Genomic DNA, 26,788 nt, shown 5'->3' on the forward strand with positions numbered 1-26,788 from the left:
ATATTTTTATATATATATATATATATATATATATATATATATACACAATATAAATTGAATTTATGTAAAAAAATGCAACTAATATCCTTTGATTAAACTTGTCCCAAATGTTGAATGTTCAAACTAAACATATTAAAAACAAAATACTTAACTAACATCTACCTCAGTCTATCTCAATCTTTTTAACATGTGAGAACCCCTTGCAAATAATTTCAGGTCTTCTATAATTACTGATGTGGTTGTCAGTTGGAAGAATGTCACTTGCATTGCGGGCTTTTGGGAAGAATGTCACCCTTACAGATTGCCAAAAAGGTCAATGGTGTCACCTTAAACTTACCTGAGAGGTGCAAATTGCTCATTGCTCAATTATCTCCTGAACCTCTGGAGGGACCCTCGATGAGAAACACTGAGCTACCTTCAGTGGAAATGACATATTATGATGATAAGTAAACCTTTAGATATAGACAACATTTTTTTGTAAAATTCTAGCTTGGCTTTGCCTCCTGAACCAATTTATTGTCATTAAACATCAGAGAAGCTTGGAAGGCAAGACACACATGAGTTATGCCTAATGTATTGTCTACTTATTTATTATAAGCTCAGTATGATTTGCTCAGTTTTGTGACAACTCTACTTTTATAAACGGAAGTCTTAAAAATCTGAGAGATTGAACTAAAATGTAGTTTTATTAGTAGTGCCATTTTTAATATGTTATGTTCATATTTTGTTTGCCAACAATAATTACTTTGGTTGTCATCAGGATGAGAGGGAAATATAAGAGGATATTGGCTACTTTACACTAGGCACCAATAGTATTACCATGGGCAAGCTCCAGTCTACCCTCCCACCAGCGAGCGTTCTTAACCTTTCCTATATATTCTTGCTAAAGGTTTGACATGTTTGACATAAGGTCTACTTGAGTGTCCTGTGATATCAATCAGTGGTAGATATCAATTATTTAGATTAGTTATTTGTTTATGTATTTACATAGTCCCGACATATTATGCAGCACTTTTCAAAGTCTACTTTCACATCACTGTCCCTCAAAGGGGCTCACAATCTAATGTCCTTAACATAGTAATATATTATTAGCACAATCCAAGAACAATTTGAATGTTGAAGTGCATGTTTTTAGAATGTGGGAGAAAATTGGAGAACCCAGAGGAAACCCACACAAACAAGGAGTGAACCTGCAAACACCTTGCAGATAGTTTCCTGGCCGAACCTTACACCTGGAATCAATGCTGCAAAGGCAAAAGTGCTAGCCACAAAGCCAACCATGCTGCTTGATTGGTCTGGATGGACTAGGTATCATTTCTTGAACAATCCAAAGTAGACACTTGATGGAATTGAGAATCAATTGCCGGCAGAATAATATTTAATATAAGGTATTCTACAGACCAGTGGTCACCAATCTTTTCAGACCCACGGACCACTAAAATTACTGGCTTTGGACTGCACATGCACGGGAAGTCGGGTGTCACTTAAGGGGGAAGAAACTTTCCCCAGAGTGACGTCAAGATATTAGAACCCACCCACTCTTCTATCGCAAATCTGAGCCTGCAACGGGAGGGTGGGCAGGTTGAGTCATTACCCATCAGCCTATTCAACAGCACTGGCAGGAAGCTCCGAGGCTACCACCATCAGGAACTTCTCAACTTTCTTCGGTTCACCACAACCCGGTTATTGAAATCCAATTGTTTATCAATAGTTTTCATGCTTTGAACTTCACCTTCAAATAGCTATGTATTTCCAAGGTAGAGCATGTTGACCACTATTGAGAAACATGGCAGCCCAAAAACTTTATTATGCAGAGAAACCAGCAGTAGGGAAAATTGATGTTTTGGCAAGCTTCTTTTATTGTGGGGAGCCCCATGTTGCATGACTGGTTAACACAATTGTTGAAGGGCTTGACTTTATTTAGGAGACATCTATATGAGTGGCAACAAAGGTAAACATATGATTGACTTGAAAGTCCTTTAGGAGACCATTTGTACCAGTGGCAACAGGGTAAGGCAAACATACGATAAGTAGGGACAAAGCTCAGAAGATCACAGCAGAGTAGACTCTGTGTCCTGCCTGAATGATATCATTGGGGAAGGGCCTTGTGTGGAAGTCATTTAAGACGAAGAGTAGCCTCCTTGAAGCACACGTCATGAATGAAGAACCCTACAGTGGTGGATGGCAGAAGCAGGGAATGCTGTTTACCTATAGATGGCCAATTCTATGGGAGTGTCCCTCTCCCAAATCCCCGCCCCAGAGGATCTGTCACTACATAAATGTCATTGACGTATTAGAGATGAACACTTAGGACATCTGTCACTTTGATTTGCTTTGAAGCACAGTGTAATAGGCACTGAGTAAGCAAAGTATTGCCAGTATGTAAACCCTACCATTAAGTGTATTTACTCTGACTTCCAGGTGGTGATAACTACAGCAAGGCTTACATTAATGTCACATTCCTTGGTCAGTTTCCAGGGGCTGTGCCTGCCTTTTAGTCCATGTGTACAATAGACAATCTTTCTGTTTTCTTCCTGCAAGTCAACAACCTCTTATAATAATCACACAAGCACACACAACTGGAACATAAAGATGGTATTTCAGAGCTTTTAAGTGTTTTTTCCCCAGCAGTGCACAATAAACAAATGGATTAAAAAAAGACCAAAGGGGCATTAGCCGTAGACCGGGATCTTCTTCCACAAAACACCAAGCTCAGCAGACATGTAACAAAAGTGACTTTGTACGCATAATTATAACTTCTGTACTCTGAGTCAGTTGCTGGATGGAAATTACCTGGAGGTAAACACAGCACAATATAAACACAGCAAAACAGAACTGTTCAAGGGAATTTAATATCTGGCAAGATGTTTTTAACCCAAGGCCTCACAAAATCTCATACAATTCAAAGTGTTTGTCAGCCCAGGGGCAAGTTTTATCCAACAGCGATGCTTGAGATCCGCAAAGGTTTCTAATTAAGGTGCTAAAAGTGAGTGTTATATTAAGCTTTTTATTTTAATTGATAACTTTTATGGAAGAGTTTATTTGAGGGCCATATAATAGCCATCTTTGTGTTGGTTCACAAGAGAACTAATCATGGAATATGCAAAGATCTAAATTTAACCTTGAACTTTCACAATTGAGCAGGCCAATTTATGAGTAATTGGTCCATAGGCATGGACTAAACCATCTTAGAAATGCTCTCCGCAACCTATTGCATGTTTGAGCCTGACACCTTAGTTTAAGCCCCCCTTCATCCAGCCTTCGTCCAGTCAGGAGCAGTAGCTGTGGGGTGGGGGAGTGGTGGGCAGGCAGTGAACCACCCACTCTGCCCCATCAAGCTTCCGCCCTGCACACGAGCGAGCAGGGAAGCCTCATTCGTATCTAGGAGTTGTCCGTATGTTGGATGTCCTTAACTCAGGGACTACCTGTATAATAGGAGAACCTTGGTGATCCCGCAATCCTAGAATCAATTTCATAAACATTTGCTATTATTCGGCAAATGTTTTAAATCCTGGAGCAGATCCATTCCAGGTTTGCAGGATTTCCCCAATGTTAGTCTATATTCTTCTGTCTTGGATAGCTTTAATAAATCAGGCCCAAACATTCCACTAACCTTCCCTATGGGGGTCAATCCCTTTCTAGTAGTTGAGATTTTGCAGCGTTCTGGTCATCCAGGGACAGTGACATCACTCCTCTGCTGTCAATTAAGTAAATTGAACAAATGGAAATATTAGGTGTTTAACAAGAGAAAAGGTGCCTTTGGTCCTAGTGCATAATAAGAGACATTGAGTAAAGTGGAGTTGAAGTTTGGTGATTCTGTTGCTGGTGTGGTGTCACCAGGGGCAGAAATGTCAGTCTGCCAACAGCCTAAAAATGCCGTAAAGAGTGTATAGGTATTGTTATATTATACATATATTCACCATTGTGAAATCCCTGTTAGAATGTTTTTCAACCAACCACAACCTCTAAAACGCTCCTCACAAATCCCCCTGAAGAAGCTGTCAGGCGAAATGCGCCAAGTACGAGACGTTACTATTTTATTGGCAATTTTTATAATCAGGGATACTCTGTCTAGATAAAAGGTCTTATGTCCCACCAAAATATGTTTGGAAATGACATTTCTTACTGTGTATATATATATATTTATATAAAAATGCTACACAATAACTTGTGTCTTATACGATGTAGAATATTTTTCACTCAATAGGCTCCTTTTTGTCACAAAAAACCCTGCTTTCTGTTACTTTATCATTACTTTAGAGGTATTGTTTTCTGGATGTGATACATTTATTTTCAAGACATGGAAATTAGAAGATTCAAATGCAGTTAAAGCGTAACTATCACAAAAAATGAACACATTTACAGGTGGAAAGCTATCAATGATCCTAGAGTCAGTTCTGCGCAGACCTATCTTCATTGCGGCACAGGCTGGGCAGCGGGCACTGCAACCTTCTTCCTCTTCTCCGGGGTTCTTCTTAATAAGTCACCCGATCTCGCAGGAGATTGGGTGAAGCGCTTCCGAAAAGTGTGTGAGATTGCCCCCGTTTTCCCGAGATCCTACTGGGAAACGTGACATAGGCACTAGGCTTCCCATTCAGCCTTTAACAGTGTGGTATAGGTCTCCCCTTCAAATCCTAAAAACAATTGTTCCAAAAAAAAACAAAAATACACATTTTTACCTTATATAAAAAGGATTATCTACGCTTTTATATAAAATATAAATGTGATGATAGGTCCACTTTAAAGCTACTTATATATGGTGTGCCGATATTTTTACCAAATTTTTGACAGATAGTTTCCAAAGTTGCTCATAGAAGAACTGCTCAGTCTGTGTTTCCCTTTCAGCTTTGGGAGACTACAAGGGAAAATCAGGCTGCTATGGGCATCCTAGACTTTCTTCGGTAACACAGAAAGCAGAGATAGAAAGCAGAGATTCGGTAAAGCAGAGATAGTACCTTCTACCTCTGAAAGTTGGGTTTTATTTCACCGGCTCTGGGTGAATGAGATGGTGTAAACTAGAGAGAATAGCAAATCCCTGAGATAGGCCGACATGTGATCGGCTTTCACACTCAGCCCGCCTGGGCCCCCAGAGGTATAAGAGAGTGTGGTAACCCCTGTGCTCCGGTGCAAGGTTACACAGCCGCCTGACGCTCCCCTCGCTGTGCCAGTTAATGCTAAGAGAGCTTCAGACCTATCGGCTCCAGGGGAATAATTGAATAAGATTTAAAGCCCAAAAGGAAAAGGAACATCTTTTAGCAGGAGATCAATAGTATCAAATGCACAGGCCAGACAATTGCAGGAGTCGGTGCTCGAGACTTGTGCGGCTCCCACAGACTGCGCTGTTAAACATGAACCTCGATAAAGGGCACAAAGCCTTTTTATACGTATTGACTAAACAATAACAAGGGCTTTTTCTAAATAATACATCACAAACAGCGCAGGATCTGTGCGCCTGGCAGCACGGTGGAAGACGAACAAGGACTCACTACAATGGGAAGCGATATAAAAGAGCTAATATTCATAAAAAGTGAAATCTGAATAGCACTCGTGAGATACAGGATCATGGGGAGCTGATAAGCTTCATTCTCATGGATATTTGCCTAGCTCGAGCAGAACAAAATGGTTGGTAACTACTGTTTACAGGGAAGAAGTGCAGTGCTGAATGAATTGGTGTGTCTACTACCGCTGAGCAAACTCGCAGTAATTAAATGCAAATGAATTTATCTGTAAAAATATTCCTGATGTAAATAAGCAAAAAGCAGCATCTACTTTTGCCATGATTTAATAAAGCTCTCCAAGGCCGGAGAAGACACACTTCTATCAGTGAAGCTGGGTGATCCAGCAAACCTGGAATGGATCTAGTCCAGGATTCAATACATTTGCTATCAAATAGAATGACTTTGAAGAAATCCATTTCAGGTTTGCTGGATCACACAGCTTCACTGATGAAAGTGTATCCTCTCAAGTCTTGGAAAGCTTTAATAAATCAGGCCCAAAGGGTCATATTTATTAAAGCTCTCCAAGACTGAGTGATCCAACAAACTTGAATTGGATTTCTTGCAATCATTTGCTATTATTTGGCTAATGTTTTCAATCCTGGACCAGATCTATTGCTGGATCACCCAGGTTTATCCATGACAGTTGATCTTTTACAGTCTCGGAGAGCTTTAATAAATCAGGTTCAATGACTATGGAACCCAAACCAAAATGGACATCATGGGCCAGACCAACAATGGAAGTAGGTCTAGATGGACAGCTGGACCTGTTACCAAACATTCCTTTGAATTTAGTTTGGAAATGCCCACAGTACTGAGTGCTGCGTGATCTAATTTATCCTGCCCATTTTCATGGCACATCTTTGGCAATTCCTGGTGTGTATTGACACATTTGGTTGTTGGCTGTTTTAGGTTGGGTGACAATTTCCCCTTTCCAATCCCAATGGATACATGCTGGCCAACTACTCTTGAGGTGGTACAGTCATATGGATCTACTTGCTATTGGTTCTTCCCAAATAAGTCCCTGGCCAACAATCACCAGACAATCACCAGACAATCACCAGACTAGACAAGAGTCTTGCTTGAAAACCTTGCCCTTTTCCCTTTCTAAAGCCCTTTTACTTTCCTTTTTTGCATTCCTATCAATTTTCCAAGTGTTTCTGGTCAGTCTGGTGAGTGCAGTTGGTGTTCACTGCTGTATGGAGCCCAGGTAATGATGTCATGTAGATTGTAAGCTCTTTTGGGCAGGGTCCTCTCCTCCTTCTGTGTTGTTGCTTGTATCTGTCTCATTTGCAAACCCTATTTCATGTACAGCAGTATGTTGTCACTATATAAATACAGTATAATATTAATAGTGATAATAATAATCATGCAGAAGTACTCTGAGCCCAGGTATCAGTGAAATGATGGTATAATTACTACACCCACCCAGGATGGTAAGAATGCCACCCTTAAAGATAGCCAAAAAGGTGTCACTTAAACTGACCTGAGAGGCACAGAGAGTAGGTCCATGATGCCCTGGGCTCAGAGGAAGTAAGTTTAATTATAATGGCTGTCATTTATTTTGGAAGACTGAGGGCATCAAATGGTAAAAAGGTATTACTGCAGTAGGGTAGCTTTGGATTACAGACGTGCATTTTATAACTTGAATAGCACGACCAGATACTAAAATAAAAGGAATCAGTGCGCAAAGCACAAACTACCTTTTTATTCACACATTTCTTTGTTTTAGAGATGAGTATTGCAAAATATAACGCTGTGTTCTTGATTTTTTGGACCCTTAGTAATCAGAAGACATCTTTATTTATCTAATTCTATAATAGTGAAATCTAATTGGCTGATATGATAATGGATAAGTCGCTGTACTTACCTTACTCATTGTCACTCTATGCACTGTGCTATTGTATAAGCAAAAACACAATACACATTTATTTCTCTCCCATATCTCCGATGGACGAACGCGTTTGTAAATGGATTCATAAGTGTGTCTTAGAAACGTGTCTGCATAAGCGATCACTCATCACTGTCTTACAGTATCCCTTTCTGCAGAACAAATCAAATACATAGTCAACTTTAATGTAATTACACGGTAAAATTTCCTTAGGAGGTGTGTGGCGGCTGCTAATAACGGTATAATTCACACGTCTTTCTCTGGCGACAATTGTCATTTCTGCGGGATAATTTACCTTGAGATTAGGCTGGTGACATCACTCACCGTCCGGCGAGGACTCTTTATCATCGAATGGACAGTTGCTGGCTAATGCAGGATGAGAACAAAAATGATTATTAGCAATTAAAGGAGAACTCTGGCCTCGTATTAAAGTAGAATTAACGAGATGTTAAATCACCAAATATAATCTGGTAACAATTTTACTCTGAATTGCCGGTAAACAGCTACACTCACATAATAATCATTATTATCATTAACATGTTACACAGCATTGTATGCAGTGCATGTCACTAAATATAATAATCTGATGTACCTACCATAGTCTCAGAGGAGTGCTCTGTGCAGAAATAGTGCATTAATGCAACGCATAACAAGTCATCCAATGCTGCACCGGGTTGACAATCTTAAAGGCACCCCAAATAACCCTTCTGAAAACACTGCAGTGCAACATACAGAAAAATGCATTGCTGTGTGCTGTGACATGAGTGAAAAGTGCTGTAATTACAATTATTTGTGCACTGGGAAGCCCTATTGCAATGCACTCCAATGCAAACTGCCCACTGGCCTGTAGGACACTTTTTGGAGGAGCCAGTTAATTTATAGGATGTGAAAGGAAATTGGAGTCTCAGGAAAACATAGAGAACAGATAATCTCCTTGTGGATAGTGGATGGTATTTTAAATCCTAGGGCAGCAAGGCAAGAATGCTAGCCAGTGAGCCATCATGACACCCATACCACTATTTAGATTTCTCTCCATCAAGATCTTTCCATCAAGAAATAAATTGATGGTGCATTGCTGTGTGCTGTGCATTGTGGGAAAATGCAGCAACTACAATTTTTTTGCTCACTGGGAAACCCTAAAGCAATGCACGCCTATGCAAATTGCAACATGCCCACTGGTCTGTAGGACAATTTTTGGAGGAGCCCTTTAACCTACCAATATATTTATGGAATGTGAAAGGAAAACATAGAGAAAACATACAAACATACAGTGGCTGGGATTTTGACTGCAAAGCGAGAACGCTAGCTACTGAGCCACCATGACACTGATACTCCTTATAGATTTAGATTTCACTCCATCAAAACTGAGATTTACACAACTGCCCTACAGCTTATACATGAAGCAAAGCAGACTAATAAGCTAATTCTCCTTTCACTCAGCTTTCTCCTCCTATCCGTGTGTTAGCACATGCAGCACAGCTAATTGGTTTCTCGTGCTGCTTCTTTCTCTTCCAGTCTGAGCTCTGATGTACAGGTCACAGAAAAAGCTGAAACCATGTCATGTCTGATATTTTGGACCAGACTCTCGAAGCATGTCAATGATCTCCAACAACTTCTATAACATACAGTATCTGACCATCTCCTGTTGCATTGTTCTCAGTCCTTGACAGCTTTCTGTACTATTTATGTAGCTCCCATCCTACACAAGCAATTATGTGTATCAATGTTTCTCAACCGAGTTCCTCCACAGGTTGCTAGGGGTTCCTGGAACAATAAGGAATTTGTGTCTCTTAGATTAGATTAAGCGAAACATTTGGGAAACATTCTATTCAACAGCCAGCAACATAAGATGCATTCTTCCCACTGACCACCACACTAATATACTGTGAGCTGTAAATATAGTAATTATAGCAGGGGCTCCCTAAAGACCCAAAAGTCATTTTAAGGGTTTCCCCCATGCTAAAAAGGTTTTAAAAGGATGACAAAGTGCTTTTACTGCATTGTACCACAAGATGGCGCCCTGACCTTGTATTTTCTGCCCCTGTAGACAGCCACAGATAAGTCTTTAATATGCTGAAAAGAAACTTCTGCCTGATTACTGATCAAGAAATTAAAATGTGCTCTGCAAGAACACAACGTGACAGTGTTGAAAATGAACAATATGTCAGTCTGCAGTTAAATTCCTCGCTAATGTATACCAAATGGACACTCGCGTCTTTCAGAGCATCAATGAACAGTCATTTAAATATGCCAAACGGCTGCCGTAGATTGATGACATTTTCATTAAGCATTCTCTTAGAAAAGTGTTTGCCGCAAACAACAAAGAAATCTAACAGCCACAAATAACTCAATAAAGCAGAAAAAAACATTTTAAAAAATTATGAGTAGACAAGATACAGGAGGTCAGGCCGTTCGGTAAAATACATGTTTAAAGATGGATGAGTGCATTTCATGCTAATGAAAGGCGCTATTAAAAAGCCATAAACATTTGGAAAAAAAAATCAAGTGATTAAAGGGTCAGTCCACCTTTAACGAATCACCCGCTGGCCTTGTATATTTCCCGGGAACTCAGGATGTTCTCAGGTCCCCCCAACTTTACCCAGCTATGGTGAAGGCGATTTGTTCTTTTTATACTTATTATATAATTGCCATAAGAAAATAAACCAAAAATAATGTTTATTACCTTTTCTATTTTGTATTGTTTGTTTTTTTTTTTTTTTTGTTTTTAGCTTCAAACAGCTAAGTGTTTTTCATTTAGGGCTCTTTGAGCAATTTGTATCTCTCAGGTCAATTTAACCGACATCAATGATCCTTTTAGCTATCTGTAAGGGTGACATTCTTCGCAATGTCCAGCAATGTAAGAGGAATTCTTCCTACTGACCTCCACACTAATATACCATGAGTTGTGGATATAGGAATTATAGCCAGGGTTCCCTGGGACCTCAAAGTTGTTCCAAGAGTCCCCATATCTTAAAGAAGTTGAGAAACGCTGAGTTAAATCAATGGTGACAAAGGATATTTGTGAACTATCTCACTTGCAAGTTGATATCTCATTCCATTTCATTATGCTCAGCCCGTGCTGTGATCTTAGCAGCTCCTGCTTAACAACAGGTTGAAGACTTTAGGTTTCTCCAATTTGGGCTAATTGATTAAATGGTTACCCACCATCCATACCCTACCTGGGCCTTTTAGGTTTGCAAAGAATAAATGAATCAATAAATAAAGATCAGCACACTGGTAAGGTCATCACTCAGAGAGAGAGATGAACAAATGCTGGACACACAACACTATTCTATTCAATAGAGAGGAGGAAGAGCATGCAACACTCCACTGTGCTCTCATTCAAAGAAATACACAGCCGTCAGTCCCAGTAGGTCAGTCATCAATAAGCTGTGGCAGTTTGATAAATAATGTTGGAAGGTCGCTGTACTCATTTCAGATTTTCACAATCTAAAGTGTGTTCATCGTTATATAGTGATCCCCCCTCACTAGCTTTACTTATTTATCATCTAATGAATAGCTGGAATAAATCTTTTTGTACCTGCAGTTTTAAAACAAAAAATAAATTATAAACTGCCGCAATAGTCACCTTTATTCTGGAGCTGTCCCCCGAAAAAGAGTTTTCCAACCAATAGATGTTTTCAGGCACACATGCAAAGTTTTACCTTTTGATTACTGCGGAATAAATATACAAAACACATTTAGATTCAAGGAAGAAAACACACTGTTCCTATATTTAGACAATATTTACTTTTCCAGAACTCACAAGCCTGCTGAATGCATCTTCAATAGGTTATGTAAGTTCAGCACAGCTGCAATGTTTGCTGGAGAGCGTAAGCAGTTCTCTAACTGGTTTTGCTTGTTGTAGATTCCCTTTAGCTCTTCAGGGTTTGATGGCTTCTTAGGAACTGTATGAATAAATATGTAAATATAGTTGTGAGTTACTATTTTCACATTGGCTGTAGATGTAATCAGTGTCTTTCTATCGATAAGGTAGGAAAGTATATTTAGATTTAATTACAGATGTGAAAGTAGATAGATGAAAGTAAAAGCTCTGAATGCATCTTTAGTGTTCAATGCACCTGCTTGGGGTCTGTCCCCACCCCTGAGTATCTGAGCAACCTATTAGGAGCATGGTGGGCATGTCTATGCAAATATTAATTATTACCTAATTAATATTTACAAAGCCAGGGATATAGATGGCATTGTGATAAATAGTGGTTGGCAACACACCAGTTTGGTTTGCTATGGGTTCTATAAGGTCCACAACTTGTTTTCAGCGATTCCATGTCAGGAAATTCTGCAAGCGTTTTCCTTTAGTAACTGGTTCTGGGGACCCAGGCAATGTTCCTATTGGCAGGTGGCTGGTAAATTAAAAACAATGGTTGGTTACTAACACAGCGGGCAGTGTATCTGTAATTTTCAACCCCTACTTATTGTACAGCGCTGCGTAATATGTTGGCGCTATATACATACTATATAAAATAAATCATTATTAAATAATTATAAATAACTGGGAGATGATGCTGGCCGTGTTACAGCGATACCATTTACCAAGCATTTGTGAGCCAGCCAGGCAATAAGTTAAAGATGCATACACTTTTTTTCTACACAATCAAGTGCGATGGAAAAAAGGACCATTTCTTGTACATAAATGAATAATTATAGAGAACACGTAGGATCTGATAAGCTATCATTTGAGAACCTGGGTGATCCAGAAAACCTAGAATAAATCTGGTTTTGGATTAAATTCATTTGCAAAATAATAGCAAATGCTTTTTAAGAAATGAATTCCAGGTTTGCTTTATCTCCCAGGTTCTCCCATGATAATCTATCTTCTCAGGAATCAGGACCATAGTGTGTGTTGTCGTAGTAAATTAATCTGGATGAGTTATCAAAGCAGCGATGTTCATTTTTCATTAGACAAATCTGCACAAATATTCAGTCGGTCATAGGGAGCAGCAAAGCAAGCTGTTTTCCTGTAATGTCTCATAATATATATGAAGGAACTGGCACACCCAAAACTCCCAGGTGAACAGAAGCAAAGTCAGGAATTATTGAAGAGAGATCTTAATGTTGGATAGAAAGGGCAGAATATTGTGCAGCCGTGTGCAGTACTTTGGGACTGATTGATCCCCACCTGGAATATCATTTAGATTGGCTGATTGAATGAAAAAATAGAAGCAGATCTGCTTGTGCATCCAAGGGCTTACAATAGATTCTAAAGTATTCCCAGTCAGTATTTACCGACCATATCACTGTACAATGTACAAAATAAAGATTATAGAAGATTAGATTGCTGAGTGTAGGATTAAGATGCTAACATTATGCAGATTTATCTCAATCTGTAATTGTGGTAACTGAATAATACACATGGCTAAAAGGAAAAGGTTGTTTAATAACCCTTCTGCAAGTAGAAACAAATGTTTGTCAACGGGAATAGTAATGTTCATATAATGGCAGGAAATGCCAAAAGACCTGCACACTAAGAGAACACACAGAGGGCAATTCATTAACGTATGTGCTCAGCAAAGCAACAGAGAACAGTGAGAAAGAACACATGATTAATTAAAACCCAACTCTGCCCCTTTATTAATCCCCACTATACATCCCTAAGGCAACTAGTTTTTTACTTTCAAAGATCATAATTTTCAAAGATCCTGAGGCTTTTAGGCTGGCCATGTGATACTGTAAGGTCTCCTTGGCCCCTTCTCTAAGCTGGGCATTTCAAACATGCAAAAGGGTGGCTCTGATGAAACTAAGTTGATTCCCCCTTCAAGGGGCATGCCCATGACACCCTGCACACACTGTAAAACCTTGGTTTTCTGTACTGGATGACACTGGGTGTCATTCAAGTCAGAAGACTGAGGACATCTAGGGGTGAAAATAGAGAAATACAAGTATTGTAGCTACACCTGCATTCTGTCAGGTTTATTTAGTCTTGCAATCCCATATGGGACATTGCCTTATTTTCCTTTGATAAGAGATAAAGTTGTCACTTCACCAGACAGACAAAAAAATAATAATAGACGGTTAAAAGGAAAAGGAGGCTATGGGGGAATGAAAAGAGAGATAGAAAGTAAGCAGAAAATAAAAGCAGGTAGGACAGAATGTAAAAAGGTAAAGAAAGAATAAAACATATAGAAGGAAAGAAAAGTGTTGAAATACTGGTGAGAACGAAATGAGAAAAGAAACAGAGGGAAGAGAAGGAGAAAAGATACAGAGGGAAGAAAAGGAAAGGAGAGAATAGGAAAGAAGGTAAGGAGGGATGGTGGGGAAGAAAGGAAAGAAAATAAAGAGATATTAGAAGATGAAAAGAAAGGGGAGAAAAGGAGAGAAAGTAAGCATGGACAGTAAGGAGAAAAGGTATAGTGGAAAAGGTAGGAAAGAAGGGGAGAAGAAAAAAAAAGAGGGTATGAAAGATGGTAAGGAGAGAAAGTGTGGAAGAAAAGAAAGAAGGTACAGAGGGAAAGATGATATAGAAGAAAAAAGTTAAGGAAGAGAAGAAGTGAAAGTACCAATGGACAGAAAAGTGGTAAGAGGAAAAGATATAGAAGAAAGGAAGGATGGAAGGGAAGGAGAGACAGTAAGGTAGGGTAGGAAGGAAGGTAAGGAGAGAAGACAAAAGCAAAGGAAGAACATACACAAAAGAAAAAAAAGAAAAATGACGGTAAGAAAGAAAGCAGGAAGGAAGGTATAGAGGGAAGAAAAGGAGAGAAGGTAGAGTACAAAGGAAAGAATGAAATGAGAAAAAAGTAAGAAGAGAATGTAAAGAGAAAAAGTGAAGAAAGAAGGAAAGCACATATACGAAAAGAAAAAAAATAAGAAAAAGAGAAAACAAAGAAAGGTGTGAGGAGAAGAAAAATACAGACAGTGGGGAAGGAAGGAAAGAAGATATGAGGGGATAAAAAGAATGCATAAGGCGGGGGTAACAAAAAAAATCTGGTTAAAAGCATGGAGAAGTAATGGTTAGTATTGGGCTGACAAAAGGTTGAACAGAATGAATTCAGTGAAATTGATTTTGATGTGAAGTTACAATGTCATTGTTGTCAAAATTGTGTCATAGAAGAAAAGCTCAATTTCATTTAGTGAGATGTTTGGGTGTAATTTGCTAGAAAAACAAAACCTCTAATCTTTAACAGTTTTCTTTATTTAGAAGATATGTTATGGGGTCACATATTTTGAGAGGTTTCAATATTTCTTTTAGGATTCTCTGCATTTATTTATTTTTTACAATCGATCCATATTTGTGTCCTGTTGCTTTGTTTTTTGTTTTTGTCCTGTAAAAAAAAATGTCAAATAGTGTGGTTTATGAAGAGCCTATTTTTGGTCCATGATTCCTGAACCTTCTTTTAATTCCTGTAACCTCCTGTACAGCAGCACTCTGGGTAAGGAAAGAAAAGCACTGGAAGCCAGTTAGGCTCGGCTGCATACACATGTGCTGACAGGGAAAACGCTGATGAGAGAAGAGAACAAAGTGAGGTGAGATGATGCTGTATCAGCATGTTACTGTTCCTTTACTATCCAATCATCAGACATTGGGAAGTGACAAAAATATTCAAGGTGTATCACAACATTACGTTTCGCTGTGGAGAGACCACTGCTTCAAAACAGACAGCAAATATTTGACTAATGCCACCTGTATACAATATAGCAATAGAACCTAATGAACATTTGGCAAAAATGCAATTACTCAGATTATTTTTTATATGAAATATCAAGTGTATTGATCAAGTATATTAGCTTGACACAACAGAACAATACGTGCAAAAAATAAAAGGAAACTTTAAAAATCTGAAACTGCTGGGGGAGAAAGGGGTAGCTCAAACAACAGTAGCAAAAATAATAGCATAAAACATGTAAACCTCCTTGTGTAAAAAAAAAAAAAAAAACACCCCCCAAATGTCTACCTGGTTTAACCTGCATGACAGAAAGAATTCTACACATTAGTGCACAAATTACATTTGCATTCTGTGGTCACGACTCCCCTTTTTAACTTGCTGAATGAAAATAAAAAATATTCTATGTATACGTAAACTGTGCATGGCACCACTACATGATATTTCCAGGTACATTCTAGACATTTCCAGGTACATTCATACTGTGAACAAGAGATTGGTCATGGATCATGGATCAAATAAAAAAAAAATGAAAAGGAATGTTAAAGGATCAAGAGCTTGAAATATGTTGCATTTGGATAATTGTATGATGCACATTTATAAATACAATGAAAAGATTATTTTTTGTTTTTTTTTCTATTTCAGATTTTTATATTTTTACGAACACTATTGTGGCCGATTGAAGGAACCAAAGAGCTTATTTGGGGGAAAATCGATTCACGGGCATTTGGCACACCCGGAAATGTTTGGCTCTGATGACGATTACATTCACGCGTGGCAGTTAGATATTATCTAACTTTTGCAGACTTTTTCTTTTGTTTTTCCCAGTAAACAATGTTCCTTGAATCAGCGGTCCTTTAACCCAGACAACACATAGCTAAGATACATCTGTAACAGATGTGAATCCGACCACATTACAAAACTTTCTGTATTGCTTCAAGGGCCTGTCCAGCCAACTGTATTTAAAAGGTTACATTATTTTCCAAAGATAAGCAAGCCTATAAAAGAGAGAATAGAAGTGAAACACATATTATGAGGGGCCAGGGGGTCCCCTCAAGCAGCAGTGAGGGGATGGCCAGGGACTCCCTTGGGCTTTAGCCGCCTCTAATCTTAGGAACCAGAGAGTGGGGGCACCCGGTGTTGTCCTGTGGATGAACTTTCACCTTGCGAACTCTGCTCTTCTTTTATTGAAGGCTTGAAAGAAGAGGGGGAATGGAGTTAAAAATAAAAGAGAAAGAATGGAAGGGAGGGGGCTTTCTAGGAAAGTCACCACCATCTCTGCTCCAGTGACCCCCTCCTCTTACAGGCACAGACCCACAAGTGAGATTTGTGGGAGTTCAAACCAAAAGCATCACCTCCAGGACTGATGCAACCCTCATAGTCGGAGTTAATGGAATTAAAAGCAGGTGACGCTACTTGTGTAAAACAAAACTGCTAAAAAAAAAATACTACATCACTTACTAGCAGGTTAAGAGGTAAGGAGCAGCTGCCTTTGTGCAAGTTTAATGACTTAAGAGAAGTCACAATAAAAAGCTACGTATAAATGCTCGATAATTGTCAATCAAAGCAAAAGATCCTTAATGAACAGATGCAAACACACTGTGCTTTATATATGGGGATAGCTCAATCACTGGAAAAGCTTCTATTCCAATGTACTGACTGTGGATATGATTGTTGAAAGATCCCACCTGTCGAACACATGCCTACTGGCAGCACATGCATGGTTGTATGAACAATTATTTGTTGCCTAATGTCACCTGTACACATGAACATGGATGACAGATAATCACCAGAATGAATCCTCTGGATTAGGGTTTCTCAACCAGGGTTCCTTCAGAAGTTGCTAGGAGTTCCCTGAGCAATGAGCAATTTGCGCCCCTAGGGACAGTTTAACTGGCACCAATGATATTTTTGGATAACTGTAAGGGTGGCATTATTCTTATAAGGCTACGTACACACGTTCAATAATTGAGTTGGAAACGACAAATGACTGAACGAGTGCTGTACATACAGAGCCGTTCTGCTCTGTGGAGAGGGGAGGGGGGAGAACGATGGAGTGGCACTCTTCCCTTCACTTGTATTAAGATAGTTGTCGGATCTTGTCGGATGAGTGCTGAACACACGCCAGATTCTCGTCTGATACCAGCCCTGAGGCGATTATCAGACGAGAATCATCTGATGTTTGTATGTAGCCTTAGAGTGTCCAGCAATTTTGGAAAAATTCTTCCCATTGACCATCATGATACTATACTGTAAGCTGTGGATATTGTAGTTGTTGCAGGGGTGACCTAAGACCTAAAGGTTTTTCAAGGGTTCCACCATACTGAAAAGGTTGAGAAAGGCTGCTCTAGATCCTTTGCAGCCAAATATCATCATGGATTCTTTTGACATTGTAAGGTGTTTGTAATAAACATTGTCTCTGAAATCAGTTCAGAATGTTATAAAGTTTTATAGATCTAGTATATATCTAGTTAATGGAAGAAGTTCTGGAGCAAGGGGCAGATGTAGTAGAATTTATCCCTGGTCTAAGGAGGCCGAGAGTAACAGGCGATGTCAGTGAAATGAGGGAACAAATTATGAATGTCTCGCAGATGGGAAGCTGTCATTATACAGGGATGGAGGGGTATAATTATGAACCAGAGAGTGATTGATCTGCCAATCATTACGCACTTTCTGCTGCTGAATGTCTCCTGAAAAACAAATGTTTTAAATAATGCTAATCTAGAGCAGTGTTTATCAAACTTTTAAACATGGGGGAAACCTTTAAATAACTTTTAGGTCTTGGGGAACCCCATCTATAATTACTATACCCACAGTTCACAGTACATTGGCGTGGTAGTCAGTAGGGAGAATGTCTCTTACATTGGTGGACAGTGGAAAGAATGTCACCCTTACAGATAGCCAAAACGATCATTGCTAACTGACATGAGAGGGACAAACTACTCATTGCTCATAGAACCCCTATTAACCTCCGGAGGAACTCCAAAGTGGTTGAATCCTGGCTTGGACCATTTTTTAATAAAAGGTTGTAAAATGTGCCGGAGGGGCTACAAGTCCTCACTCTTCCATAAAGAAGGACCACTGTTTGTTGGGCATTAAGTTGGAGGATCCCAGTGCTTGAAGTGGTCCTTACTGGGTGAGCAGATATGTTCCTGCCTGCTGTTACCAGGAAGATATCTGCTCACCTTTAGGGTCAATTTTCCACTTCAATTGAGCAGCTCATTTGATGGTTTCATTAAATTAACAAGAGTCTATTTGAAATTTCTGAATTAGCAAATCCATGCCAAGCGTAAAATTAAAGGACCGTAATCGGTCATTTCAAAAATTTCCATCAATCAACTTCAAGTATCTGACAAGTTTTTGAAGACTTCATGGTTTATGGTTGATCAAATTCTGGGGCGTCTACACTTTATTGTGCTTCTCCTGGCGGACTGTGTATGGCTTGTACTGTGTACAAGTACTTTTTTTTATTGACCAATGACATTTATTTAAAAGTTGAATACAAACTGATTCAACTAGTCGATTTGTAAATGGCTAGCTTTAGACATCATGGGTTTTTGAAGGAACTACATTCCCAGCAAATGGTACAATAGAGATCTTTGGTGCTGAACATGTGTGAAGTTTGTAGTTCACCTACCTGTTTTTTTGTTACATGGTGTCCCTAACACAAAAACACTCCCTGGATTTAATCAAATCTCTACAGTGCCCCTTAACACATTCTTCCAGATTCTCCCATTATGAAGTGTTCCCACTATCCCTGAACTGGGTTCCTGGACCTGTTGTGGCCAGTTTGAGATGTTCCCACCATTTTTATGCTCCACGGGTCTGTGCACATGCTGTCCCTATGAATTGGGTTTCTTACCATTCATATGTTGAGGTTCTATATCAGTGCCAATTTTGAGGGTTTCCCACCATCCTTGCACTATGTTCTCAGATCTGCACACCTTTTGTGTGGGTAAAAAAACCATAAATAAAATGTTGCAGCAATTTAAATTGTAACAAGCACTACATATATCAGGGCAACATTCAGATCCCACTGTCTAGAGAAATTGTTAACGTCAGGTGAGGAAGCTTTTTTGGTTTGTTGGTGTTGGATTAACACTACAGTGCAGTAACGCAGTCCTACTGCCTGCAGACATGCTAAACAGTCCTGAAATGCAAAGCTGTGGAAGGACTGCAAGTCTCAGCATGCTGATAGAATGTGCTGAGGATTCCAGCTCCCTAAAGCAGACTTCAGGATGTATGTACAAGAAAATACCTGCTTTTCTTTCCAGAAATCCAGGGTCACTTGTGCAGTCTATGGACTTTCCTTACGGTTGTCCAATGACAACAACCTGCCCATACCACTAGGACAGCAGTCGCCAACCGGTGGTCTTCAGACTGAGAAAATTTTGGTGGTCCATGGCTCTCTGGCTGTTGCGCCCCCCAGCAGGGTTAGGAGAAGGACTCCACTGAGGGGCACACTGGGCAGAGCCGCGGACCATGTCTCCCGTATGGACACAAACCACACCACGCTCCTATCGCAGGCTCAGGGCGCGTTGTGTCTCTGGACAAAACCTCCCCACTCTCCCATCGCAGGCTCAGACTTCATGACGTTCTGGCATCATGGCGTCACTATAGGGGAAATTTCTTCCCCTTTGAGTGACACACGACTCCCTGAGCAAGCGTGGTCCGGATTCCATGCATTTAGTTGGCCGCAGGTCCGAAAAGGTTGGCGAACGTTGTGTTTAAAGGAAATTGTACCTGGCTTTTTTTTGCCTTCCTCTAGACCAACTATGTCTTATAGGGTTTTATATCTGGGATATGTTTATTTCCTTAGTGGTTGAACTTGATGGACTTTTTTTTTTCAACTATGTAACTATGTCTGCTCTATACCAGTCAACACAAGAAAGAAACTCGTATGCAAGCAACCATTCAAAATTGTTCCATCTACATACACCCATCTCATTTGCTAATAGTTGTCTGGCCACATCAATCTGTCTGTCCAGATGGATCATCAACAAGTGTCCCTCTTTAGCAGTTGCTACAGAAAACTGACCTCCATGCCAGTGGCCAATCAAAATTGTTCCATCCACACGCATGCCAGTTTTCTGGCAAAACTGTTCTGTATACAGACACATATTTGGGTAATGGTTGCCTGCTGACAATGACCTGTCCATCCCGCTAGAAAATCAATAGGACACCTTTATTAGTCCTTACAGAAATGAACGTCTATCTCTTTACTATTCGGTACAGGAAACTCCTGAAACATCATATCTGTCTCTTTACGGGTCCCTATAAAAAACAAACCCACTGTTGTGCCAGTTGCTCTTTTAAAATTATTACATCTGCCTGTCCCTCTGGAACCTCAACCTGACGTCTCTACCAGTCCGTACTGGAAACAAACCACTTCTTTACCAGTCACTATGGCGGTGCCAGTCACCCCTCTAGGTACACCCATCGTGTTAACAGTTGTCCACTGGCAACAATTGGACCGTCCCTCTGGAACATCAACACAATGTCTTTACCAGTCGGTAATGGAAACAATTGCCTCTTTCACAGTCACTACTAGAAACAAACCAACCATCATGCCAGTCCCCATTCAAAATCCTTCTATCTACGAACACCCATTTTATTAGGGCAGTCCTCTAAAAAGATCAACACACCTTTTTTACAAGTTGTTACTGGAAAAGTCTCTCTCTTTACCAGTCACTGCTAGAAACAAAACGACTGCCAAGCCAATCACTACTTAAAACAGTTTTATCTATGTACACCTATTATATTAACAGTTTTCCACTGGCAACAACTTGCCTGTCCCTCCGGAACATCATTACTAGAAACAAACTGACTGTCATGCCATTGAAAATTGTTCCATCTACGTAAACCAAATTTTCTAACGATTGTCCACCAACACCGACCTGCCTGTCCTTCTGGAACCTCAATACAACGTCTTTACCAGTCAGAAAAAAGAACATCTAATTCTTTATCAGTTACTACTAGAAATGAAATGACCACCTTGCCAGTCACCATTCAAAATGGGTCCATCTACGTACACTTATTTCATTAAGAGTTGTCTACTGGCAACGACCTGCCTATCCCTCTGGAACATCGAGACAACTTTTTTCCCAGTCCAGAAAATTAGCCAAAAGTTTACCTTTTTACCAGTCATTACCAGAAACTAACTGACTGCCATGCCAGTCGCCATTCAAAGTAATTAAATTTAAATACACCCATTCTACTAACGTAGAATCATCCACCAATAAAATCAACACAACATCTTTCCAAGTCATTCCAGGAAATCAGCCAATCATTGTTCCAATCGCCATTCAGAAGTGTTCCAAGTATCTTGTTAACAATTGTCCGCCAACAAAGACCTGCCTGTCCCTCTGGAACATTAACACAATGGCTTTCCTAGTCATTCCAGGGAACCGAATGTCTACCTCTTTACTAGTCACTACTAGAAACAAACAGACCGCCATGCCAGTTGCCATTCAATGTTGTTCCATCTACGTACAACCAATCCATTCCAACCATTATTGGTCATCCACCAATTACATCAATCCATCCATTACATTCCATTTAAGTACACCCATCTCATTTCCAGTCGTCCACCAACGACCTGCCGATTCCTCTGGAACATCAACACAATGGCTTTCAAGTCATACCTCTATGTCTACCTATTTACCAGCCACTACTGGAAACCAACTGACTGCCATGTTAGTTGCCATTCAAAGTCGTTGCATCTATGCACACTTATTCTTCTAACATTCGTCCACCAACAAAATCAAAACAAAGTCTTTTCCAGTCATTCCAGAAAGTTAATCGATCACTGTTCCAGACGCCATTCGAAATTGTTCCATCTACATACACCAATCTCATTAGTTGTCCACCAACGTCCTGCCTGTCCCTCTTGAACATGAACACAACTTGTTTCCCAAACCTGACTGCCATACCAGTCGCCATTCCATCTATGTCCACCCGTTCTTCTAACATTCGTCCACCAATTATATCAACACTCCATCGTTCCGTCATTCCAGAAAATTAACAAATCATCGTTCCAGACGCCATTCAAAATTGTTCCATCTACATACACCCATCCCATTACCAGTCGTCCACCAACCTCCTGCCCATCCCTCTGGAACATCAACACAGTCATTCCGCACAGTCATTCCGGGAAACAAATGTCTACCTCTTTACCAGTCATTACTAGAAACAAATGTCTACCTCTTTATCAGTCATTACTAGAAATGAACCGACCGCCATGGTAGTCACCATTCAAAGTCGTTCCATCTACATACACCTATTCTGCTAACCTTCATCTACCAATTACATCTACACCCTATCGTTCCCAGTCATTCCATAAAATTACTGATCATGGTTCCAGACGCCATTCAAAATTGTTACATCTACGTACACCCATCTTTTTACCAGTCGTCCACCAACGTCCTGCCCGTCTGACTTGAACATCCACACAATGTCTTTCCTAAACCTGACTGCCATACCAGTCACCATTTAAAGGCGTTCCATCTACATACACCTATTGTTTTAACATTCATCCACCAATTACATCTACACCCTATTGTTCCCAGTCATTCCACAAAATTACTGACCATCGTTCCAGATGCCATTCAAAATTGTTCCATCTACATATACCAATCTCATTACCAGTCGTCCACCAACGTCCTGCCCATCCCTCTTGAACATTCACATGTCTTTCCCGAACCTGGCCGCCATACAAGTCGCCATTTAAAGTCATTCCATCTACGTCCTACCATTCTTCTAACATTCGTCCACCAACAAAATCAACACAATGTCTTTCCCAGAATTGTGCCATCTACATACACAAATCTCATTACCAGTTGTCCACCAACGTCCTGCCCATCCCAGTTCGTCTTTCCCGAACCTGACCGCCATACCAGTCGCCATTCTATCTACATCCACCCATTTTACTAACATTCGCCCACCAATTACATCAACACTCCATCGTGCCGTCATTCCATAAAATTAACAAATCATCGTTCCAGACGCCATTCAAAATTGTTCCATCTACGTACCCCCATCTTTTTACCAGTCGTCCACCAACCTCCTGCCCGTCCCACTTGAACATCAACACAACGTCTTTCCTGAACCTGACCGCCCTACCAGTCGCCATTCCATCTACGTCCACCCATTCTACTAACACTCATCCACCAATTACATCAACACGCCATCGTTCCCTGCCATTCCAAGACATGAACCGTCGTGCCATTCACAATCGTTCCGTCTATGCCCGGAGCAGAATCCCACTTAACCCCTTCTCTTCCAGCCAGGTCCCTATGCCACCCCTCCACCAGCATGCTGCACACAACTCCTCCTGCTTTTCCCTTCTCTCTGCCCAGAAGCTCCCTCCCTTGTCTCCTTCTTTTCCCCCTTCTCTTCCTCATCTCCCTCTTGTCTCTCTCCAGCAATGCTCCCTCAGCTCTGCTCTGTCTTGTTTACCCAGCAGGTGGATGTGACGTCAGAGACTCACCACAGCAAAAAATAACAACAGCTCAATCCGCCGGTCCAGCGTGGGCACCACTTGCAAAGTGGAAGAAGAGGGGGAGAAAGAAAATAGTGCCTGAGCCCAGAGAGAGAGAGGAGCGAGCTAAGGAGGGATTATTAAAAAAACTGTACGCGGGAGGGAGAGAAATAAAAAAAGAGGAGGGAGGCAACAATAAACAAACAAGGCAGATTGAGCATTGTGCTGGCTGCGCCCTGGAGAGCTGCAGAGAGTCCGGGAGAGAAGCATCGCAGGAGAGCTCCACAGCGGAGGAATCTATTGTTATTTATTGTGTGGCTGTTGCATGCTGTACTTGCTGCCCGGGATCGCATGTGCATTTAAAAGGATAAGCAATACCAACTTCACCCAACCCACACCCAACTGCCGGGGGTCTGCTGCTGCTTGGCTGCGGGTGAGTGTTGGGCTGTGGCTGCACTTTGCAGGGAATTCATGCCCCTGTACCATTGTTTTACTTTTTATTTTGTATTTGCATTTCAGCACTTCTTCAAGTACTTTTTGCCCCCTAATATATGCCCTCCTAAGCCCTGGGTGCAATGCCCAGCTGGCAGGTGCCCCTGGACCAACTTAAATGCCCTTTCAAAGTACTTTGCAGACTTGTTCTGGCAGCTTCTATCCAGTGCAGGGGCTTGAAGAGAGATCTGGCAGCAGTTGGCACCACTTTTTTACCCCATTGGGTTGGCTGTCAAAGGCTATAAATGCCCCTTGAAAGTAGTTTTGGGACTGACTGGTAGTAGTTTAATTTACTGTTAGGTTGGCATGATCATATCTGTAATATTTTGCTCAATAGGTTGCATGCCAAGGTACCCATAGCATGGGCTTTAAATGTTCCTCTAAAGAAGTTTTGCCAATAGGTGATTTTGTTCTCAGGGGAGCAAACACAGCTGCTACTTTTTCTCCCTGTGAGATTTCATTGAGTGCCAGGGTGCCAATGTGCTTGGCAAGGGCTTTAAATGTCACTTTAAGGTTGTTTTAGGACTTGCCAGCAGTAGTTTATTTCACTGGTGGAAGCATAGTAGTTTGCAAGCAGTTGGCATTACTTTTACCCTTGCACAAATTAAGTGGGTAGTGTTCCAGGTGCCCATGTGCTGGGCAAGGGCTTTAAATGCCCCTTTAAAGTAGTTTTGGGATCTGTCAGTAATAGTTTTTCTGGTTGTTAGAGGAGTAGAGAGGACTGAAAGCAATTGGCACCACTTTTCCCTGTTAGATTTTAGTAAGTTGAGTGCCAGGGTGCCCATGTGCTGGGGCTGTCCATCTAAAATATAGGTTTGGAAACTGCTGCCTATGGTTTCAGTCATTGCTGGCAGGGCTGCCAGGGCTTTTTTTTACAATGAGAGTTTAAGGTTTGGGTGCTCAGATGCCAATGGCAAAGAAAAATAGATAAGTATGGGGCTCAATACTCACTCTGGGAGGGATGAAAGGGTTTGCAAGGTCTTTTGCCACCTTTTTACAGTGAAAAGTGTATTCTTCATGTGCCCATGTGGTGAGCATGTGAGCACCCTTTTAAAGTAAATTTGGCATGTTCTTTTTTGCCACTTGTCATAGCGTTAACATAGGGGAATCCAGTATATGTTCATCTTTTATTAGAAGTTTGTTCTAGCAGTGCCCAGGTGTTGTGGGTACCAGCAAAAGCCCCTTTATTAGCACTGTAAAGCTGGCATCACCGTTTTTAATCATTGTTAGATTTGAAAGAAGTACTGACATCTAACACTACCCAAATGCCCATGTGCTTGGGCATCAGCTTAACTGTTTTAAAGTTTTTGTAAAACTGGCATCTCACTTGGGTTAGTAAGAAGGATCATAGGGTATTGCAGAGAAAGTGCCAAACTTATTTCCCCATCGTATCATTTATTCTTCTTGTATCCGGATGCCCATGTGCTGGGGCACCAAGTGCTGCTTTAAAGTACCAAGCAATAGTAGAGTAAAAAGTCTCTTCCTATTCTTAATATTTAAGTGTAAATATTTTTCTTCCCAGATATTATTATGCCAGGGGCACCAACTTGGCTGTCCCTCCAAAAGCACTTTTTCATCAGGTAATGTTTTTGCCAGCTTTTTTTGCATAGCAATTTTTTTGTGAGATGCCCATGTGTCAGGCACATTAAAATTAATTGCCCCTTAGGTTTAGGACTCGCTGCCACTTACATTAACTGCTGGAAGTAAATCACCATAAGCAACCATCCCTCCTCCCCTCCAAAGTGTGCCCACTGTGTATTAGTACTGGACCTGCCTAATAATGTTTTACGCTAATAAAAAGTTCCATTTTCCCCCCTAAACTAAGAAGTCATAAAAAAGTTGAGAAAGTTTCCAATTTAGTATTTTTTGTTGTTTGAACTGTTTGCAACTTTGGAACTTTTTTCTAATTTGAAACTTTTTATGACTTCAGTAACTTTCTCACTCAATTTAAAAAATATTAATCAGCTAGCCATTTATTTTGCCACCAGAGCAACCCATTATATTTGGGGCTTTTCTTTTTGCCTGTCTTCAATATGTCTCCTTTTATCAAAGCAGCTGTGTACTGGATTAATGTTACAAGTACCTTCAGTTCTGCATGCCATGGAGCTTTCCGCAGTCTTCTGGAAAACTGTTGCAGGGGGTGAAGCCCATTAAGATATCCAAAGTGTCTCCAAAGTATAAATTTTTGCATTTCATGGTATTCATTCTATACCAGGATTTTTGCCACCCTAGCAGCAGTGGAAATAGCATTCGTCCTTGCTTCTTTTTCTGCTGCTATGTTGCAGGGTTTGGAGGTTGCAGTCACCCAGTTCTTTGCCTCAAGATGCTTGTTATTGCAAGTCTAGCTGGCTGACTTCTTACAAAAAGAGTTTCAGGAACAAGCAGCCTAGCAAGACTTCCTGAGATACTTTCTAATCTATACCCTGAAAAAAAACTACTTAGTTCCTTCCAAGTTTCCTACAGACTTATTTAGAGAACTTAAAAGTGTTAAAAAAAAAAAAGTCACTTGCTGCAAGCTTGAGGATTAGGTCCAAAAAATTCTCAGCCACCCACTTTATCTTCATCACAAATAGTTTTCTATTTATAACCAAATAAAATATGTATCCTACCTGTGCCTTCTCCTTTACCAATTTCCTGTTTTTGTATTTACATTTTTACATTTCATTTTTTTAATCACGCCAATAAAAATTCACTAATTCTCTCCATTATCTGTTCTTGCATGCTGGCTGTATATTTTTTTAATTTTTAATTTTCTGTAACACATTGCGGAAGAAAAAAAAAATCTAAAATAAATAAATAAAGCGAGCAGATA

At 40.3% G+C, this 26,788-nt stretch overlaps 1 protein-coding gene and 1 long non-coding RNA gene across 5 annotated transcripts in view; one reads left to right on the forward strand and one right to left on the reverse strand.

Annotated features, from left to right (window-relative positions):
- Nucleotides 1–681: 681 nt before the first annotated feature.
- LOC140337172 (uncharacterized) lies at nucleotides 682–26,493 on the reverse strand. 2 transcript variants are annotated; one of them, XR_011921999.1, is made up of 7 exons: nucleotides 26,060–26,493; nucleotides 11,153–11,294; nucleotides 10,976–11,061; nucleotides 9,013–9,150; nucleotides 7,682–7,752; nucleotides 7,366–7,538; nucleotides 682–4,634 (listed from the first exon to the last, which is right to left on the reverse strand). It is a non-coding gene; the product is annotated as an uncharacterized lncRNA (long non-coding RNA). The 2 variants fall into 2 exon arrangements; XR_011921998.1 differs by lacking the exon at nucleotides 9,013–9,150 and having other exon boundaries at nucleotides 26,060–26,474.
- FOXP1 (forkhead box P1) overlaps nucleotides 23,438–26,788 on the forward strand; it is a 500,704-nt gene continuing 497,353 nt past the window's right edge. For 2 of the 3 annotated variants that reach the window (XM_072420741.1, XM_072420743.1), the window contains exon 1: nucleotides 23,438–23,917. The gene's annotated coding sequence lies outside the window, so the exon portion shown is untranslated. The remainder of the gene's footprint in view (nucleotides 23,918–26,788) is intronic. The other variant, XM_072420746.1, reaches the window with a different exon arrangement.

The sequence above is a fragment of the Pyxicephalus adspersus genome, chromosome 8 (genome assembly GCF_032062135.1).
Source record: "Pyxicephalus adspersus chromosome 8, UCB_Pads_2.0, whole genome shotgun sequence".
NCBI lineage: Eukaryota > Metazoa > Chordata > Amphibia > Anura > Pyxicephalidae > Pyxicephalus > Pyxicephalus adspersus.